We start from the raw sequence: 23,496 nt of genomic DNA on the forward strand, positions 1-23,496 counted from the left end.
TGAATTAGCTTCTATTGTCATATAACATCACTTCTGCCCTAATCACATAGACTCCGAGATTTAAAGGGAAGGAGTATAGACCTCACTTCTCAGTGGGAGGAGTGTCAAATAATATGAGGCTGTATTTTCAAAGCTCTATGTTGGCCAAAAATTATTTGCATTATTCTCACATTTTAACCACAGTCATTCTCTCCTAATAGTTCCCACAAGTTCGATTCCATTTCAGCATCAGGCGCAGAGCCAGCATCTCATTACAGATGAGCAGAAGGGTACCTGGGTTAGTTTCCTTGGACACATTCCCTGAGGTGTGGTTCCTCTAAATTTTAAGATATGTGAATTAAAGTGGAAAGTCGTTTGCCTCTTACACATCCACTATACAGTGGTGGGGTAGGCATAAAATAAATGCTATAAGCACAACTGCTCATAAATGCATGGAAATCGGAGGCACAAAGGTCACTGACCCCCACAGCCATTCTGAAACCAGCCAGGCACGTGTGTCCTTGATTGGGAGCCAGTTCTGCTCCCTGGGACTGAATCTCCAGTGTTCTTGGTTCTATCTTGTGGGATCACTGTTCTGTCACCTGAGTTATCGTTCCTTTTCCATAAGAAGGAGGCGATATATGACAGTCATTTTCTCAGACAGTCTCCTGTCTGTAGAGATTCGAAGATTCAAATGCCACTTTGCATTTTGAATTTTTTTCCTATCCCATTTTGTCCACACTGATAGTTACTTTCAAAATGATGTGGGCTTTCTGTGAACTAATTTATAATTGATCCCATTAGAGATCAAACCCAGAAATCTTTTAGAGACAAGCTCTTTTCTACCTTGAGTTCCCTGTGAGACATCTATGGGAAAATACTCATAAGATTCTTAGAAACCTGTGTTTAGTAGCAGGGGTGGAAGTGTCTGCCAGTAATGCTCTTCGAATGTTGAGAAGGCCTTTTTTTGGTCTGTTTTAAAGTATATATGCAGTGCAAAGTTTAATTTTTTTCTAAGATCTTAACAAGGAATCTTATAGGCCCACCCTGAACTTGGTCTTTGCCCTGAAGCCATTTCTTAATTTGAATATCATATTATTTTATTTTTCTTTTGCCATCTGGAGAGACTGTGCTTGAGAAATTATTTTAAACCCCAGCAAATCATGAATCCTTTATATTTATTCCAAATTTTGCTTGAAAACCAAGTAATTCTTTTTTGTGGTTCATCTGTCTATATAACTTATTTATACATGGCTAAAAGAGCTTACACTTCCAATATTCTGCCCTCAAATCTTAGCCAGATCCATCAGTTCATGAGATACATTTCTGCTTTCAGTATTACCACACTTAAAAGTTTTGCTCAACATTCTGCCACTATGTGAAATGATTCTCCTTTCCTCCAGCTTTAAATAAGCGTATTTCTCAATTTTCTTTAAGCCCTCACTAACAACCTCCTTGAAGCCTGTCCAGCTTTCATTAAGTCTCCTCGAGTTCACCCAGCTTCTGTCCATTCTGCCCACCACTAGAGCCAATGTCAGCCTTTTTAGGTTTATGTCACAGATACACTGCACTTCCGGATGCCAAGTTTTGTTCTGGTTATGTGTTGCTGCATGGAAAATTAACTCAAAATTGAATAGCTAAGTAGAGGGATAATTTTGTTATATCTCTCAGTTTTTGTTGGTGAAGAATTCCCAAGGGGCATGGTCGTGCCATTGTGCCTGGGTATCTTTCAGGGGGTTGCACTTGGCTAGCAGCGAGAGCTGGGGGAGACGGGGCGGCACGGCGGCAGCCTGCGCTCGTGCACTCTCTGGGATGTCTGTGTATTTGCGTGGGCCTTTTGCACTTCCCCACAGCATAGAAACCTCGGGGCTCTTGTACAAGCGCTCTGGTGAGCAAGGCAATGGCTTTATTTCCTTTTGTGACCCAGCCTCAGATGTCGCTGACCATCACTTCTCCCGTATTCAAGGGGAAGGACAATAGATAGGCCCCGTCTATCAATGAATGTGGGGCTGTTTTAAAATGGCCACCATGACTTTGACTTATTTTAATCATACTTTAAAAATAGTCTTAAGTTTCTTAACTATGATGTCTAAGTCTGCTACAAAAATTTTCCAGGAATCTAATTCTCTCACCTGAAAATGAAAGTACTATAGTGTTAATATGAAGAGCTCTATCGTGGACTTTTAAGCACCAAATAAGATGATACTAGGCAATCTTAACCATTTTCCCTTTGGCCTTCCTGCTCTCCTAAAACAATAGTTTGGACCAGACTCTAATGATCCAACTTTCTTGTACATGAAGCCTCTTTGTTCTCCTCGGTCCTCATTTTTGATTATTGCTTATTAAAGCAAGGGATATTTTAACTCAATTACACTAAATGGTATGACCTGCGAGTGAGCAACCTGACCTTCTGCTCTAAGAGTTCTTCCATTACACGATTGACTTCTCTGTCCCCATAAAAGACCTGAAATTGAAGACATTTCATTATATCTATCACTCAGCACAAACATATCATTGGAGTAATACGTTCAGTGAAAAGGAACACTGTGGCTGGTTAACATTAACAGGCTGTAAGAGTGATCCTCAGGACTATGACATTCCTGTCAGTCTTAATCTTATTTCTGCCTAATTGGGAATACAAAACAACAACACGCAGATAAAATGTTCATAACAACACTTGGTCATCAGACAAAAGTTTGGTGTTTTTCTCCAGTCATTTTTACCTGAAAAGCTGACCAGAGTTTCTGGCTTTTATGTGAAAATAAAGCTCTACACAGTAGAAGTACCTCTCAAACCTTAAGAACAGACAGCTCATTACGTAAAACTCTTGGGTTACATGTACACTTCGACTTAATTTCACTACCCATTATCCATCACAACCACTTTAGTATCACAACAGAAGCATAGAGTATACATTTAAAATAAAGATTCTTGCCTTAACTTCTACTCTTTTAACGAGCACACATGTTCATTTCCAGTTAATAATCTAATGCAATTGGCCACAAGCAGATCTGCCTATATGTTTAATTAAGGGACAACTAAAGTCTTCCATGACTCTGACTTTCTCACACTATATAAAATAAGAAAAATGCATGTAGTTAGAGTCTGAGGAATTGGTATTTTGGAAGATCTTTATCTTTCTGATTGAATAGTTACCAGCTTCTAAAATACTCTTAGCTCATATTCATCAAATTCTTCAACTTATCAGATGCATGAGGTCATATAGTTTATCCCCTCATCTCAGTATTTTATATTATCAGACAGAAGTGATTGATGAGCCTTATTACATGTAATTAATTGCATGAAGGATAAAATGCAAAGACATGTATTGCCTTTTCCAGCTTCTCTTAGCTTTATGGTCTATTTTGTTAACCGGAACACCACTTGGCGCAGTTGTCTTTAGTCTCTACTCTGAAACTAGGTTAACTAAAACAGGTCTGTGAAAAGAAACAATTTTGCAACCTAGAAAATGAGACTGGAATTCATCACTATCTCTTCTTACACAATGGAAAAAAGGACCTGATAGACTGATTTCTTAATTAATTCATTTATTTATTCAACAAACATTACTTAGTCTAAATCATGTGCCATGCAGAGAAGACCTTTATGTGCTTATCCTAACTTTTAATGAGTACAAAAATCTTCCATTCAGGACAGAAGAGAGATCAGATAAGTAGTAGATCCTGTCTTCCAGAAAGTCCTGGGAAAAAAGAAACAAACTCAGAAAGAATGGCTGTCTTTTAATGCCAGAAATTGAAACCTGAATGCGATTAGTTTGCCAAGTCAAATTTGATATAAAAGGAATAAAATAATCTTCAATCGAATGATCTTTTGTTTTTCCAGACACTGCCATAGCTTTTCAATATCTCCTTTAATTATCTTCTATATTATTTGCATGTGTCAACCAAATTGCTCAGGGCATTTGTTTGGAAGTCATAAAATTAATTGGAGCTTTAAAAAAGCTTCAATTAAAGTAATAATTATTTTATTCTTAGATAAAGAAAGCTCACTGATAATACACCAATTTGTATGTAAAAATATGTACACATGTGTCTGTTCACACACACATATAATATTTTTCATTTGTGTATACTCTTCAAATTTTTTCATATGAGATTTCTCTATTCTCACAAAGGAGTTGAGATGAATATAAAGCAAATACGTATTATTTTAGAAATTAAAGCATACTTAAGTTTACCTAATTAGAGAGTATACCAATCAGGGTTATATTATAAAAGCAGAACTGCTCTGAATGCGATAGTAAAAAGTATTTATTTTAAGAGTTGGATTTATGCAATTTAGGAAGCTGTTGGAGCAGCCTCGTTAAGCCGTTGTTTCTGTGTCTAATGTTAAGCCTTAAGTCACTATGGGTCAGCCAGATGGGCAGTCAGAAATCTGGATATAGATGATAGCAAGGACGAACTGCAATTTGCAAGAACAGGAGACAGAATGGAAATTGAAACTTAGGAAGACACACTGAAACTAATGTCTGTCTCATCATATCCAACTTCAGTGCCACGGATATACAGGAGAAGCTGATGTCTTGGCCATGTAGTTTTACATACACTTGTGTGTAAGCCCAATTGCCTGGTGCCCCTGCCCCAACCCTCAGAGTTGCCTCATTTCCATCTTGCGAATCTCATGCAAAATATCTTTTGTGGGCCATGCAAATCCAGAATCATACAGAAAAGACAAAACACAAGGAAAAACATCTAAGCCACTTGAAATACAATGACTTCTATAGTGATATGATAAAACCCTTGCTCGACAAGGAGGAAGACTTTTGCATTTTGGTTTATCTGCTAGGCACATTTCAATAGAAAATTAACCTTTGCTTTGATCCTCACTACCTTTTATCATTTATGCTCTCGTTCAATAAACCTACTCTCTTGCAATAGTTTTTAGTAAGTAAATATAATCATGAAAAATAGTTGTGCTGATTAATCATCTAATTGTCATCATTGACTTTGCTTCAGTGAAAGTAATTATATCTCTGTGTTGAGCCATTAGACCATTGACCATATGAAAAGCCAGTGCTTGGCCAGAGAATAAGGTACTCTTAAATATTCAGGGACTTTTGTCTCCTGTAGTTAGGTTTTGTCTAGCCGATTAGCAAGACTTAGTAGATGACAAATTTAAATCTTTAGGAAACAATGCTTTATCAAAATTTTCTCTTCTGCTCATTTCCAAGATACTAGTTCTCCTTTTTTTCTCTAACTCCCAATTAAGGGGAGCCTGGATCCTAGGGACTATGAGCAAGCCCAAAGTTTGTGTATTCCATTGCCTGGTTGCAGTATATGGAGCCTAGAGAAGCTGTAAAAGACATCAGGTCCTGAGGTAAGGGAGAGAGAAAATTCATCAGGCAGCTCTTCTACATGAGTCCAAGGGGCCAGAGAGAAAGTGAGAATAGGAATAAAGGGAGAAATGAAAGGTATGGGCCCAAACTCTTCAAGAAGCCTTCATTTTTGAGTGTGGACAAGGAGAGTCCCTGTGCCCTGAACTTTTGGAAGAACTATGTGATTCATTAGGGAGAAATGAGCCTCAAACCCTGGGGAGGACGACACCAAGTACAAATGGGGGACATACAGACCTAGGCCCCCTAGACCTATACAGAGCATAGAGTTTGGAGTTAAGAAGAAAGTGAGTCAGAATCGAATATTGTAGGGACTGAAAAGAAGGATCAAAGCCTTGGCACTCCCCCCAGTACACACTTATGCTTTCAGGCCCATCCCAGACTTACCCACTATGATCACATGCAGTTCATTTTTCCCAACAGCTATGATGCTTAGACAGATGTTAACATTATAAAATACTTGATTAGTACAGAACCGTGATCTCTTCAGCATCTTTTCCACCATGTCTACTACTCCGTAATAAGAGAACAAATCAACATTATTGACTATTACACTGGAAATATTTCCTGGTCACTAATAATAGCTCTCATGCCTTGGAGAAGCAGAGGAACAGCTGATGTGAGTGAGTGTCAGTAGCTGGAGTAATATTTGCTTTTATAATAATGGCTGCCACTCTTTTTTTTTTTTTCTTATAAAGCAAGCCTACTTTTATTTCTCTTTACTCAGCCTCTCCCCAATCCTCACCCTAGGAAAAAGGGCACGTACAAAAATCTCTCTCAATATTATATTAGAAACTACAGAGAAACTCACAAGAGGAGAAAAATGGAAAACAGAGTTACAGAAAACATTTTCTTTTAAGGAAAAGAAAAATTAAACTTATTATAGAATCACCCAAGCATGGTAGGGATTTCATCTTCTTCAGCTACTGCTAGAATTCGGACATGCCTGAATTGGCAGGTGGACTGACCAAGGTCCACTTGCTAGGAATCTGAAAACCTAAGGGAATTCATCCAAAGAGAAGAATGATTAGCTGACCCAGGTTCCATTCCTTAATTAGTGGAGAGGGCAGTGATTGTGCAATGAATATTTACTTGAATTTCCCCATTTTTTTTTTTTTTATATTCCCTTGCCTGGTATCTAGGAAGAGGAAAGGCTTAATTTAAAATTTAGAAAGCTGTTTCTTTAAAGTCTAAAATGTTTTAGGAGCCTTTGTCTCACTGAAACACAGAAGGGTTTGAGAGGCTTCTCTCCCTGCTGTGTCACGGACCCCTCTGAAGATTTGACATCTTGGTGTTCTTCGGTTTTTCAATGACAATACTGGGCAGAGAGTGATATCCACAGGAGCCATAGAAAGATCTACCTACGACTGAGAGCAGACTTATTTGCGCATACCTGAGAAATTCTCCCTGGAGGTACATGGAAATATAGGGTTTTGATTTTGAGGAAGAGGGAATATTTTCAAAGGGCCTGGGTACCTTGCCTTAGAAAGTATGGGCAAGTCCCAATTAAATTTGAGTTATTACTATATATGTGATTCTTTACCCACCCAGATGTGTAATGAGGCTTGTGGGATTTTAGTTATAGAAATAATTGGGAAATGTATTAGTTTTATAGGGCTGCTGTAACAAATTACTACAAACTGAGTGGCTTAAAACAACAGAAATTTGTTTTCTCACATTTCTGGAGGCTGGAAGTCTAAAATTAAGGTATCGGTAGGATTGATTCCTTCTGAAGGCTCTGAGGGAAAATCTTCCAGGCAGGCCTCTGTTTCAGCTTCTGGTAGTTGACGTTAATCCTTGGCATATTCTTCTTTCTTTCTTTTTCTTTTTCTTTTTCTTTTTCTTTTGCTTTTGCTTTTGCTTTTGCTTTTGCTTTCTTTTTTCTTTTTGTTTCTTAGTTTTTGTTTCTTTTCTTTTTTTCTTTTTTCTTTTGGCTTGTGGATCACTCTATTCTCTATCTCTGTCTTCACACGGTGTTTTCCCTCTGTGTAAATCTCTATATGTCATGTCCTCTACTATAATTATAAGGGACCACCCCAATCCAATATGATTTTACCTTATCTAATTATATCTGCGAAAAACTTTTATCCAAGTAAGTTGAATTTAGAGTCAGTCATCTGTGTAACACAATGATTTGTATCTTCTGTTGGAATGTTTATACATTTAAACTCCTAACTTGAGCAGCAACCCTGAGTCCTCAGAGGGTATACATGTCTGTATCAAGTCTGTATCAAAATACATGTCTGTATCAAAAAATTGCAAAACGTGTCTTTATACTTAATCTACAAGATAGATTTATTATAGGAAATTCTACTTTTAGCCATTCCAAATGACATTCTCCTTAGTTCCCATTCAGAAATCTAGAATGTCTTTTAAGTAGAATTTCATTTTTAGTATGCTTAATTTAGGATGACTCCTGATAAATCCATCCATTAAAAGATGAAAAATAAAGGTCATATCAAATTTCAGAAGAATAGTCCAGAAAAATTGCCTGAATCAAGAGTTTGGAAGAGCGATGGCTAGTGAAAGACGAACATGACAAGATCAGATAAAAGATAACAGGAAGGCCGGGATACTAAAACTGGCTTTTGATTGTCATAGTTTCCTTTCATCCAATCTCAGGATGAAAAGGAGAAATCCATATACAAGTAATTTGTACTTTCAATGCTTAAAATCATCTTGTTCTCTCTAGCTCAAAAGAAAATGGCAAGAGACCAAAGCCGTCTTCGCTACCACTCCCATTTGCAGTCTGAATAATCTGCTCCATCTCCTGAGTTACTTTGTATTATTCACATCTTTGCTTTATACTGTTTCCTATCAATTTCCTTTTTGCATAATTGATCAGGAAGTAAAATTACCTAGATTTGTTATTGGCAAAGGAGGCATTACTAGCTTAGTGTAAGTATGCCTTTAACTTTTTTTTTTTCCCTTAGCACAGCCTCTTAAAATCTTTCCATTAGCATAAAAACAATAGGCAAAGGAAAAAGCCTTTAAATGCGGTCACTTGAGATAATATAAATATGTATCTCTGTTTGTTTCAAACATGGTTGTTGCTTTGCTTTACAATCAGTGCTAAAGTCTTCATCTTCAATAATTGACTGAATTCTTTACGCCCAAGAAGTATGCCTTATTATTTGGGGCCCAACTTTTGGCATTGTGCTTAACATAGATAGTATTCAGTGAGTGTTGAAGTGAGTAGAAAATCATGTTAAGACCATAAGCTGTTTTCACAAACAGGATAACAGGATATGTCTTGTTTTTGTACCAAAGGAGAAAGAAAGTTGGACTGTTTTCTAGGTCTCTTCAGAAGAACAGCGGTGGAAGATGAGCTCTGATGAAGCTTTTTTCCTCTTTTTTTTTTTTTTTTTTTTTTTTTTTTTTTCCGGAGGCCCTTTGGTAGTAACCCACTCTGTAGCTAGATCTAACTAAAAGCATCTCACTCACATTAGGTGCGTTTACCCTGGAGGTGAGAGAGAGCTCAGAGTTCTGTTCTACAAAGCTAAAGAGAGTTGCAAGAATGAATTTAGACTTTATATTCCATCATACTAATTCTACTTAGAGCTTTGAAGTGATTGTAAATATAGTTTATTTTAGTTTATTATGTTATTTTATTTTTACTATATTTAGCTTTTATCATTGCCTTAGTTATTATACATTTAAATGTATTACAACTTTAAAAAATCTAGCTGCTTGCAATGATTTAAAGAATTATCATCAGTTGACTATTATATCACTAGCTTAAATACAGAGTGAGAGGAATCAGTATTTACTGCAGAGAAAAGAAATGTGCTGGTAATTCTCTCCGGTAGGTACTTTTATGCTAATGACCTAGAATACACCTCTTGACTCATTTTCTGGCATTTAGAAAAAAGTAAATAAGAAGTGCAAGAAATCCCATAAATAATTTTTTTCTGTTACTGACAAGAAAAAGTCTCCCTTTATCCATGCTGAAAAGCAGGGTAACAGAGGGAGAAACTGAATCTCCTGACAGGTGAAAAGAATGTCAGTTTTAAGGCTTAGTGAAGCCTAGTTTTCACATCTTCCTCTCACATCTCTTTCTGAAGCAAAGTCTTAGGCTGTGGGCCAGACTAAAACCTTGACGTGAAATCTGCTCTAATTTTGTTCCTTCTAAGGAAAAATGCTCCATCATGAGAGGTTTAGTTTCATATATTAAAAATAAAAGATTAAAGAATGCTCTAGAATTTACAATATTCCTGAAGGTCCTTGAGATTTTAGCATTTTAAGCTTACAATATAGTACATTGCCACCACAATTTCCCATTCAAAGGAACTTTGTATATTACAAAATTAATTCTCCCAAAAAGCAAAATAATAATAATAGCAGCTACACTTATGATCTATTTTTTTTTTACTCATGATCTATCAGATGATTGTGATTCAGCATGTTAACTATAATGTAACAATTAGAAGAGATTATAACGGTTTCCATTACAATTATTAGCACTGTTATAATGTTAGTGTTATAATTGTTCAAATTAAGCTCATCATTATAAAAATTGCATGTTTCATAAGAACAAAGAATTGACTAGAACTGTTACCTTTAATGAGAATATGATGGAAGGTAGAATTTCAATATCGTCTAATTCAGTATTACCATTAATGAGCTCTATGTAAAAACAAAAAAATGCAAAACATAACCAAAAAAATCTTCAGAGACAGAACACACTTATCTTCAACTTGCAAGTAGCATATTCAGGGGGTAAAATTTACTAGTAGTGCATTTAGATGGTAAAATTGTGTTCCATGTACCACATTTTGATAGGTATTTCAAATATTTACTCAAGATCTAGTTTTTGTTGCCTGTACTTTTGTGTCATATTCAAATTATTGACAAATCAAATGTCAGAAATATTCTCTCGTTTATTCTAGAATTGTTATAGTTTTAGTTCTAACATTTTTTATCTATTACAAGTTAATTTTTGTATATGGTATGAGGTAAGGGTCCAATTTTATTCTTCTGCATGTGGATATCCAGTTTTTCCAGCACCATTTGTTGAAAAGGCTGACCTTTATTTATTTATGATATTGGCATCCTTGTCAAAAATCAGTTGACCATATATGCAACAGTTTATTTCTGGACTCTGTTCAATTCCATTTGTCTATATATCTGTCCTCATGCTAGTACCACTTTGTTTTAATTATTATATTTTGTAGTAAGTTCTCAAATAAAGAAGCGTGAGTCCTCCAACTTTGTTCTTCTTTTTCAAGATTGTTTTGGCTATTCGAGGTCCCTTAAAATGCCATGTGAATTTAAGGATGGATTTTTCTAATTATGCCCCCCAAAAAAGTTGATATTTTGATAGGAATTACTATAGATCACTTTGGGTAGTATTTTCATTTTACAATATTAAGTCTTCCAATCAATAAATGTGGGATGTCTTTCAATTTATTTATGTCTTTTTCAATATATTCAGGAATGTTTTATAGTTTTCAGCATACAGGGTCTTTTCCGCCCTGGTTAAACTTATTCCCAAATACTCTTGAGGATTGCTCACTGTTAATGTATAGAAATGCAACTGATTTTTGCATGATTTTATATCTGACAATTTTTATGAATTTGGTTGAGCTCTGTTTTTGGAATATTTAGGGTTTTTACATAGAAAACTGTGTTATCTGTGATAATTTTACTTATTCCTTTCCAATTTGGATGCCTTTTATTCTTTTACTTGACTAATTGCTCTGGCTAGAACTTCCAGTAGAATATCAAATAGGAGAGAAACCATATTTGACACATGATAATGATAAACATATTTATATATGTACATATATGTATACACATGTCAAGCATTAAGCTAAGTACTTTGTATACATGTTCCAAATTAGTTATCATGACTCTAAAAGATAAATATTTTCATCCCCATTTTAGAGACAAGTAGAATAGAGCTAAATAAGTCACATGAGATCCCACATCTAGATAGACTTGGAGTTTTAATCAGGTGTGAGTGACCTCAAAAACTATGTACTGTTCTACACGTTTTGTCTTCATGACAATTACATGAAAAATGCCATTAGTGCTCTCTCCAAATTTATGCATTTCTCAATTTTTATGTAATATTCATGTAGGTATTTCATTTCCTTGCCGATTTCTTTCAAAGGAAGGAGACCTATCCAAAATTTGCCTTTTATGGCTATTTAGAATTTTAAATATTTGCTGAGTGGAAAAAGGCTGAGTTTAAAATCTTTAATTAAAGCAGATGAATGCTACATTCTTTTAAAACTGTGATAAAATCCATTAAGAGAAGTCATGGGTGACTTGGAGTCTGCATCATAAATGAGAAATAGCAACACAGCGAATCCAAAAAGATTCTTTAAGGTCAATTTGCATCTTATCTCAATTACTAATTAAAATTAGACACAGTGCCTATATTTGTGCAATGATTCATGAAAAATGAAGATAAGTAATTTAGTATTTGTCTTTTAAGAGCAAATATACCATTATAGGAAAAAGCATAGATTAGCATCCCTTCTTGGCATAGTCCAAAAATGATCTTATTTATATGAAAGAACTATAATTTCACAAGACATACAGAGCATTATTAGTTTGGCAAGATCAATCCTGTGCTCTGGTGTATGCCTGTGACTCACACTTCCTTATTGTTTCCATAGTTTTGGAATTGTTCTTTCACTTAACAGTCTTTTCTGAAATACTTTCATTTTTATTCGCTGTTTCAGTGTTTCCAAGAAATTATCATCAGGAGCAAGAAGACCACTTTTGAAAGAACTACTAACTAGTTCAAGAGTTAACTGATGAAAAAGACAACAGCAGCCGTCAGTCCTGCTCATAGCGAGGTATAGTGAGACTAATCAAAGGTTCAAAAAAGTAAACGATTCTATTCTGCTAGGTTCTGTATGAATTTCTAACTATCACAAACACATACTTCTGATTATTTTATATATGTAAATGTATAAATATTATATATAATATATACGGTTTAGATTAAGGATATAGTCTGCCTTCTTGAATACCCTATGTAGAGACAGACCTTACTTTTAGAAGGCTCTCTATTGAGCACTGGGCGATACCAATTTAAGACATGGAGTTCCCCCATCTACATTTTGAGAGACAATGAAAATAATAGAACTAGCTCTGTAACATAAGGGTTATCTGAATAAGTCATAATTCTAGAGAAAGAAAAAATTTAAAAAGCACTTTTGTGATATAACTACACAATATAGAAAATAATAGAATAAAGTGGAAACTAAAGTCATCAAGGAGAATAAAAAATGGCACAAAAACAAATTAACTTAGAGAAAGAGAAAAGTCAACATAAGAAGGGAGACAGATAATAAAAGACACGTAAAAGGAAAATGAAGAAAATTGTCTAGTAACAAATGAGTAGGGAATATTAGAATTGCACCTAACATTGAAATTATGGGAGTTTAAATACTACATTAGGTCATATACAGAAAATATGATCTGTTGAGAAAAAATAAATAATGTAAAACTCTTAGAAAAACATCATCCATCTGCATCCATCTTACCAGACACATTTCAGGAGGAATTTGCAAGTTTAAACTGTTGGAATGGAGAGGAGGCAGGCTCTTAAAGCAAAGAGTTTTGTCACAACTCAAGAAATGACTGGTAATAAATAGATACTGGTAATATAAGTTGTAGTAATAAAATGAATATTTGAGTACTGAAAGCATTCAAGATGATTACTTTTTAACAGTGAAAAATTGGAATAAGTAGATTAATTCTGAGCTTCATTTCAAATCTAAGATTTTTTTATGCTTAATTTCCTATGTTTTTAATGCTTTTCCTGATTTGTTACTTTTAGTTATAAAAATTTCATTTATTTCCCTTTGTTGTAAATATCAATTACAAAATCTATCACTACATCTGTTTTTTTTTTATTGGATGTTATTTATTGTGGTAAAACTTATGACCAAGGAAACACAGAGTGAAAAACAAGCATTCTTTCATGAGATAACAGCTTATTAAATATGTAACCTGTGTTAACAATTTCATGCTATTATAAACTTTTTTCTTATTATAGAATTAAAATATGTTCACTGTAGTACATTTAGAAGATTCTGGTGAAATGTACATCACCCTAGGGGCCAAGACATGGAAACATTTTTTTCTCTCTTCTCTTCTTCCCCTTCCACTTTCTGGAACAGAGGATTAATATTACAGGCTATAGTCTTGAATGCTGCTAAAGCATATTTTCTAGTGGTCAGAAGTGCTGTATTTTAGAAAGTTAAACACTAGATGTTGTTGTCTTTCTCCTCACACCTGCAAATAGGAGGCAGTAGTTATAGTTGAATCCAGGTCTTCTGTGAGGCCCAACTTGTCCCCCTCCCTCTGCTGTTCTGCCACCAGAACCTAGAAGTTCCCAAGATGCAGGTTTGGTTTGGGGCTGGAGGGAAGTGGGGGTTTAGTGGGCATTGGGTTTGGAAGAGAGCCTCTCTGTCTCTATTCTAGGGCAATCCATTGGGATTTCAGATATAATTCCAGATAACAAATGTGTTCCTTAGAGGACTTGTGTAGAAGAATGACTGAAATATGGGACAGGAGTCCAGTATTACTTGATTACTAGCACTGTAACCTTATGCTGATTCCTAACAATTCCCTCTAATCAGAGATAATCACTGGAACACTTTAGTACAAAACCTTTCTGTCTTTCTTCCATGATAGAAGTCTGGAAAAATATTTTTTAATATAATATTTCAAAGTTCAGAGAGTTATAATAAGTATAAATTAATATAACAATTCCATGGTAATAAATATATTTTATAACCTCATTTTAAAAGTTTGCATCTCTATATAAATATTGGTCATCTGAGTGGCAAATGTTGTGATTGGCCACCCAAACCTTCCTCCTTTTCCTGCTAACTTAACTCTGATGTTGTTTGGAATTGCAATGTGCTTAGCCCCTAAGTAATGATTCACGAGTTTTCCAAGTCAACCCTGAAAATTCTGTTTTTCCAGATACTCTCTTTCCTAGCCCCATTGCAGTTAGTATTTGGCATGTGACCCACATCTGGCAAATGAGAGGTAAAGCCAAGTCTGCTCTGGATTAGGGAGACTTCTTGGCAATATCCCCCCTCCTCATGATACATGGACAGCATTTAGCATTTACTTTATCTTTTCCAAGCATGTTGTTTGGATCCATGGCTGTAACTTTATGGCCAAGAGAAATAAGAATATGCTGTCAAATGAGGATGGCAGAAAAGGATAGACACTGGTTCCTTGATGAGATCACAGAAGCAAACCAATAGACTACATCCATATTCTCAGTATGATTTTTTTGTGTCTTGCAACTAAATACAACCTATGACGTTTCAAACTTTTCTCTCTTAGAAGCAGAATTTTCATAACATATATACAGCTAAGTCTTTGTTCACATCCCTGATCATGTTTTTATGATAAATTCCTAAAGACAGAATTCCTAATTAATAAGAAGATGCAACACACTAAGGGTCTTGATATATATTGCCAAATTGCCCTCAAGAAAAATAGTGAAAATTTGGGGGGTAGGGGAGTGGAGAGAACACGTAGAATTCTATAAAAGGCTTTTTGTAAGTTGTAAGTTATTAGACATAATTAATTGGCTACAACCCAGCTCCCCAGTACATAATCCTTAGCCTTTTTAAAAAGTTGACTTTAGAAGACTATCTCATTTTGCTCCTCTCCTCACAAGTGCCAAAATCAGAGACGAACAAACGGAATGTAGTAAATAAAGGGTCTTACTTCTGAGGACATATCACTTTTAAAAAACATTTAAAAAAACGTATTTAAAAAGTTTTGAAATAAACTATTTTTTACATATAAAAATTATATGTAACATATATGGTCAAAGAATTAAAAAATTGAACATTCATAAACCTACCAATGGCTAAAAAGCAGAGCATTTTGTTCTGACTTATTTTTGCTGCCATCCCTGAAGATATCTTTAGAGAAAAGGAAAAGATTAAAAACAAATGGAGTTACCTCAGACCAACTCCTGCCCACATGAAGGTGACCTCAATTACCCAAAGAAGCTCTCAGCTTAACCCACGAAATAATATGGCAGCCTCCTTAAATTACATGCCGGAGACAGAACCATGGGAAAAGAACCAACCTTAGAAAATGGGTCCCTTGAAGCTGCAGAAAGCACTGAGGCGCTCAGCCCCACCATTTTTCAGATCCTAAACAACTTGGTAGAAAATAAATTTCAGGTGAGACTCAACAGAAACTGTCCCTTGATACTGGTCCAGCTGAAAGAAGCCAGGATGAAACCTTGAGTCAATGACTTTAACATATAATCTACTCTGAAAGAATACTGTTTTTATTGCTGCCTGACCAATGACATATCCTCTTCCCTATAAAATAAGAAAGAAAACATATCATAATTTAATAAAAGTTTATCTTTCTCTACCTATATATAATGCTAAAGCAAATAAAACAACAAGCCTGCTCTGGAAGATGGTACTTAAGCTCTTCAGAGATGTTAATCCTAAAGTTCTCACAAACCAATTTCCAAAAAAGTTTGTGTTTTAGTTACCCATGTAGAATTTTATCATTGAGCTCCAAATTGAGACATGCTTTTTGCTGCTTTCGGTTTTATATCCCACATATACAATGTACTATACATATTCCGTATTACTGAATTGTACACTTGAAACCTATATAATTTTATTAACCAATGTCACCCCAATACATTTAATAAAAAAAGAACACCCTAGATTTCTTTAAGGACTTCCATTATATCACAAGAATAAGTTAAAGACTATGACATTTCCAAACTTTTAATAAGAGCAGTGTACATTTTTCTAGGACTATATAGTATCTATAGTGTCCTCATATATATGCTTCATTTGATGAGACAAAGAACCTGAGAATTTACAAAATCAAAGCTGTCAGATGTTTGTGACAAAAAATAATAATACAAATGAAACTGAAAAAAAAAATTAAGACATGCTTTAAGAATATTTCTGTGTTGCTACCTTCTCTCTAGTGCCTAACTATAATGTGGAATATGTCAAAAGCTTCTTGAATATCAGACTGCAAGTTTCAACCAAATAATTAATACTATTGAAGTGTGGTTTCCTTTATCTCCAGCAGTTCCTCTAAAGTCTGATTTTTGGCCAGCATAAAGCCCCCCTCACAGTACTTAGTTTTGAAGAAGCTGGAAGGCGAGATCATGGTAATGGTCATGCAATAAAAGACTGTCTTAAAATTCAAAGGAGCACCTAGTAGACATTGCTATTTTATCAGTAAATTAATGTGTAAATATTAGACATTAAAATTAACTGTTTATAAAAACTTGAGCAATAAGCTCTCTCTTCCACATTTTACTCCTTAAAATTTTATCTGATCAAAAAGACAGTGTGATGCGAGGATTGTAGTTGAAAGTGCTCTGGATCAGGATTTAGGAGATGAGGATCTGTGGCCAAAGCAGGTTTCTCCATTGGCAGAATAGGAAAAATACTTCCTCCCTGAGTGATCTCAGGGCAGTTCAAAGATTACAGAGTATGTGAAAGAGCTTTGACTATTGCAAAAACACTACATACATATGGACTATAAGAGAGACTTTGTTTTTCTTTTTTTAAGCCTTAATTTTCACCCTCATTGATTAAACTAATTCTCATTAAAATAACTTCACTTTAATGCCTTGAAGACATTTTTTTTTCAAATGAAATATCATTCATAAAAATAAGTAGGAACAGGAAGTCATATTAAATTTTTACAGGTAGAAAAAAATAGGTGTATGTGTATTCATATGTATGAGGTATTCACACAGACATTCACACATAAACACATACATGCTACAGATATCCTGGTAGAGATGGTATATTAGTTAAGGTTCTCCAGAGAAAGAGGCAATAAGAGATAGACAGACAGGTAGGTAGATAGACAGACCCACGACAGACAGACAGACAGACAGATAAGGCCGAGAAGTCCGAGAAAGGTGGTGGTATAATACCAGTCTGAATTCAAAGACATGAGAACCAGAGGAGCCAATGGTGTAAATTCTTGTCCAAATTCAGTAGACTGATCTCCCAGATCAAGCGAGCAAACCGGTGGAACAAATTCTTTCTGCTTTTTGTTCCATTCAAGCCCTTGACAGATTGAGTGATGCCCACTCACCTTGGGGAGTGAAATCTACTTTACTGAGTTCACCAATTCAAATGCCGATCGCATCAAGAAATATCTTCACAGACACACCCAGAATAATATTTCATCTGGGCAACTCATGGCCCAACCAAGCCTATATATAAAATTAACCATCACAGATGGAAGCACCAATTAGTTATAAAATTTTTCTCTTCTCCTCATCTGCTCCTTCCCTCATCTTTGGTGACTTCAACAACCAGATCTCTTTACCTAAACTTTATTTGGCTTCATTTACAATCATTCCTGCTTTCTTCCAGCTGGGTTAGGGTTGGGCTTGGCTATCACCTCAAACTACTGTACTTTCCAGTCATTGAACTTTAGAGCTTTCTTCTCACATACCTCAAAATCTTCATTTGAACACATTCTCCCTACCTTCCCAAAGAAAATTATATAGTCCACTTAATGAGCTTATCCTTAGTCTTATGAGATCCTCTCTCACAGCTTTACTCTCTCCTTCTCCAGGATTTTTTGACCGTCACGGATATTGTCTTGCGTCCTCACTCCTAAAAAACATACCATTTGACTCTGCTTCCCATTCGATATTCCCTCTCATCCTAAATCCCAAATGTCACAAAAAGTCACCTCTGTTCACTGTTTCTTCTTCAGTTTTTTACTCCCCAATCCATAGGAGTATGGATTTGGCCATCACATTGTCTCTGAATCTGCTCTTGCAATGGTCACTAATGTCTATGAGTCACCAGAACCAATTTCTCCTTTTTGCAGTCCATCCGACTTGGCTCGCCCACAGACTGGACCTGCCTTTCTGGACTCACCTTGCATTCTTCCTATTGGCTCCTCTTCTTAAGCTGACTATTAAAAACTGGTGTTATCTCATTAGGTTCTCTCCCTAGCACTTGCTAACATTTCTTTCTTTGGGCACCATTGTTTTCTCCTGTAAACCCAACACTTAAAGTCTATGCAGGGAACTACCAAATCTACATTACAACCCTAGCTTATCTTGACAAGAAATCATAATTTCCAACAGATTTCAAGATATCTTCACATCTGGCCCAAAACACCAACTACTAGCAACCAATACTAATTCTGTTTCTTCATTTTATTGACATCTGTTTCTTCTCTCATCTCGACTGCCACTGCACTCATTTGAGGCCCCATCATTTCTTGCTTGGACTATCAAAAGAGCCTCTAAATGGATCTATCTCTCTGTCCCCAATATAGCCACAAGGATTATTTTCCTAAGACTCCATTGTAATAAATACTGCTAATGTTTCCTGATTTTCTACAAAAATAAATTTCACATTAGTTAGCATATTATTGAAGGTCACTCACCTCATTTTTATCTCCACCAGAATGCTGTTTATCATTCCCCTCACACCAAGATGCTATTTGTCATTCCAAAATTTTCTAGTCTCAGGGTCTTTTGTTGTTTCTACTGACCTTTCTGCCAGAATATGCCACCTGAGTTTATTATATATATCCAGATCTAAGTTCAATTGTGATCCCTTTAAATAGTTCCCCAATTATCCCAGTTGAGTTTTATATCTTTCTGTTCTGTGCTTATAGGACACTTTTGGCAAGTAGACATAATTATGTCTTGAATTTTATTGTGTACATGTCTGCTTTCTACACCAGATTTTCAGCTACCTTAAGGTGAGAAGAATATCTTGTTTATCATTAAATTCCACCACAGTTCACATATTTTGTACAACATAGAATTTAGTTAAATATATTTGGGTTTGCAGTATTATTCAGGGAAAGAATTTTGATATCCCCAAGCAGTACCACCAAATAACCTTAGTTAATAGTTTACAAACAGTCTGTTTACATGTATGTAGAAATGTTAAATGCTGAACTAAAACTGTTTTTCATTATGGCATATCAAAATCTTTTTAATTTATAAAGTTCTTTAGTTTTTTAGGTGCATATTAGCATAGCCATTAATATTATTTTAGTGATTGCTCAATCAATATTTGTTGAACAAATGTTAAATAAATATATTGGTACAGAAGTTCATTTTCTTTAGTTTTTGGGAAGTAAAAAATTATATTGCGTAAGGTAGAACTAAAAGGAAACTTCAAAACCACAATGAGATATCACCTCACACCTGTCAGAATGGCTATCATTAATAAATCAACAAACAAGTGTTGGTGAGGATGTGGAGAAAAAGGAACCCTTGTGCACTGTGGGTAGGACTGCAAATTGGTACAACCACTATGGAACACTATTTGGAGGTTCCTCCAAAAATTAAAAATAGAACTACCACATGGCCCAGCAACTGTACTTCTGGGTATTTAGCCAAAGAAAACCAACACACTAATTCGAAAAGATATGTGCACCCCTATGTTCACTGCAGCACTTTTTTGTGAGAGTGAAGATAAGAAAGCAGCCTAAGTGACCACCAACAGATGATTAGATAAAGAAGTTGTGGTACATATATGTGATGGAATATTACTCTGCCATAAAAAATGAAATCTTACCATTTGTGACAATGGTAATGCTTTGAGGGTATTATGCTACGTGAAATAAGTCAGACAAATACCATAAAATTTCACTCATATGTGGAATATAAGGAACAAACAAATGAACAAACAAAACAAAAACAGATTCATAGATAAAGAGAACAAACTGGTGACTATCAGATTGAAGGGCTGGGTGAAAAAGGTGAAGGGAGTAAGAAGTACAAATTCGTAGTTACAAAATGGTCGCATGGATGAGAAGTACAGCATAGGGAATACAGTCAATAATATTGTAATAACTGTGTCTAGTGCCAAGTGAGTACTAGACTAATTGGGGGACCACTATACTATACATCTGAAACTAATATAAAATAATATTGAATGTCAATTATAATTGACAAATTAAAGTTTAAAAAAAAAAAAAAAGAGGAAACTTTTCAGGCCAAGTTCTAGAAGAGGCAGTTATCCTATCACACCTGACTGATAAAGTGCTGCAGGGCTGGCTTCCAACAACTGTGTTTTGTTCTTTTTCCCCCACAAGGCAACCACTCTCCAGAGAATGGCTTCATTTTCTCACAGCTGCTATCTTTTAACCTTATTTTAAAAATCAGATCTGTGGAAAAAAAAAAAAAAAACACCTGCTTTTCCACAGGTGCATGGGAACAGGCTTTAGTTGGAGCCAGCAGGAATGGCTTCCCTTCTGCTACCATTTCACACAGATTAGCCAAGTCTGCAGAGTGGTACCCTCAACCATCCAGGTACCATTTAATTCAGAATGTGCATTTCAGAGCTAGTCCATTGCAATGGTCACTATTTGTGACATCTCATATCGGTCTAATTACCAGGTTGGAAATGCACTGTATTTCAAGTTTCAGGTTAAATCCAAATTGTTTTTCTTTCAGTCACAGAGTATTGAGAGCAAGAAAACATTTCATTAGCAATAAGAATGACTTTCATTTTTTATTTCCATTTTCAGCTTTTTGAAGAATTCTTCTTTGAATAAAAATGCTAGCAAAACTTGATTTTCATTTTAATTCATTTCCACTTTGATTCATTTCTGTAAGCATCCAGCAAAAGAGAACAAAGAGCAAGTAATAAAAATGGCATTCTGCTTTTCCTTTCTTTAAAAAAAAAACACTCTCATTTTGGCTTCAATGAAGCTTCTCCAATAAGCCGAAGTATTAGCCTACTTGGGTAGCTCTAAAATAACCAAAGTCACCTATGACAAGAGGATTTTACCTATTTTATTACTAAGAGATGTTTTTTTTTTCCTATCAAGTGTGTATAGTATACACACATGTGTAGTATATATGTTTTAATATGAACATATCAGTATATAAACATCTGTGTATTCACACATTAAAACATAGTCACACTATTTCATACTAGAACAAATTTAAAATAAACTAAAATAAGACAAAAATTTTTATCTGATCCAGCCTATTTTTAATTATCCTCACAGATCTAAGGTCTTGGACATTTTACTGTCCTCTCAGAATAGTTGCTTGATCTATAAGAGAAGGATAATTTTCCTTACTACATGACATTTTTTGAGCATAATTTGGTAACAAAATGTTAACAAAGCGTTAAGATCAAGTTTAGATCACAAAGGTAGCCAGAAAATGATAATGATTGTGATTAATCAAAGCATTGTCTTGTGAAGCTAGAAAATTCATGTGTACCATGCAGTAGGATGGAGTCTCCATCCTAGTCCCAAACTAACCCTCTCCCTGTGTGGGCTCCTTGATTCTTGAGATTAATTGACCAACAGCAGAGTAGCACCTCTACTCTGAACATTAGGATTACAGGTACTCAAGGTTGTAAAAGACTTTAAAGATCATCCAGCCCAAATGCCTACTTATCCTCTTCAATATAAACATCAAGTAAACTCTTCTCGATTGAAGAACTCTCATCCAATCAATACAGTTTGGCTTTACTTTGTAAGAGAGCATGAGGAAATCTAAGAACATGTCCTGATTTCTCATTTTCTAACACCTCTATTTTCTATCCAACAACCAGTCCTATTAGCTATACCTACAAAATAAATTGATAATCTGAATCTTTCTCATCACTTCTACTGCTAGCACCCTAAACAAAGGTATAACCAGCTCTCATATGGGTTCCCACAACAGTCCCTAATTAATCTTTCTACTTCTAGTTTCACCCTCCTATAGTCAGTTTACCACAAAGCAGACAGAGTGATATTTTAAAAAAAATTCAGAACATGACAAACTCCTATTATAACTTCCTAATGACTTTCCATGGTGCTAAGAATAAACTCCATACTCTGTTCAAAGCTTACCAGGTCCAAGAGACCAAACATCCACCCCCTCCCATTATCATTTGCCCCATTCATTGCTTCATTCACCCGATGTAAACACATGGCTTCTTGCTGGTCTTTAAGTAGAACTAGTTTATTTCTGGTGACCTTTCTTGACCAGTCAATTTAAATTCCTCTCACAATCCCAGTCTCTATAACACTACTGTTTTATATTCTTCATCATGTTTATATTTTTTATTTATCTTTCTCCCTTGCAGAATGTAAGCTCTTATTTCCCAATATGACCTCAGAATTTGTAGCAGTACCTGGAACATACAATACTTAAATAGGTTCAGTTAATAAATACATCAATTCTTAACATTTTAAACACGAATACTTCTTAAGTCCCTCAAAAATAAATAATATGTTTCATTTCCCTATGACTCTCTAGCACCCAGCACTATGCTATGGTTCCTCATTTTATGAAACACATTCTGTGACTGAGATAGAATATAAACGAATAAACAAATAAGGCAACTTTCAGATGGTGAGAAGTTTTATAGAGAACATAGTTGCATTAGTTTTCTAGGGCTGCTGTAAAAAAGTACCAAAGACTGGGTGGTAAGAACAACAGAAATTTATTGTCTCATGGTTCTGGAGCCTAGAACCCCAAAGTTAAGATGTTGGCAGGGCCATGCTCCTGAAGGATCTCTTTCAGTTCTCTCTCCTGGCTTCTTGGTGTGGCAGCATAACTCTTATCTTTACATGGTGTTCTCCCTGTGTGCAGGTTATAGTTACTTCTCCTTATATGCTTGTACTCTCTTCTCAATTAATTTGTAAACATCTCAAGGCATCTCAAAGACAATGTTGATACCTCTTAATTTATGTAATGGGCCCTCAGTACCTTTCATTTAACTATGACAACACTTCTGGAGTTGAGTTTAAGCATTTTAAAACAGAGGGCATTTTCCCCCCTTTTTTGGCTTTACCGCATATGCCTCTTGGCTTTACAACCATCACAGCCATGTAGTTGTCTTTCGCACCTATGTCAATAAAACAAACGTTTATAAACCAAATACTGTGTTCTTCATAGTCCTTGTCCTATTACCCGGGGCTTCCCATACTCTTTTTTTCACTAACATCACATTTTCATGTGATAAATATATAACTAGAAGTAAATAGGCTCATTTTATTAAGGGAACAGTCAGGAATGGTTAGAATGAACTTGTTATTCTTGTTAGAATGGATAGATATTTGGAAATGCTGTGTATTCCTACTGTTAACTGACCACAGAGAAAGTTGGAAATAAATTGCTCATTAGGGGAAATGATATTTTATGGCACAGAAATTTGCTTTAAATATATCTT

Source organism: Rousettus aegyptiacus, unplaced genomic scaffold, assembly GCF_014176215.1.
Source record: "Rousettus aegyptiacus isolate mRouAeg1 unplaced genomic scaffold, mRouAeg1.p scaffold_m13_p_3, whole genome shotgun sequence".
NCBI lineage: Eukaryota > Metazoa > Chordata > Mammalia > Chiroptera > Pteropodidae > Rousettus > Rousettus aegyptiacus.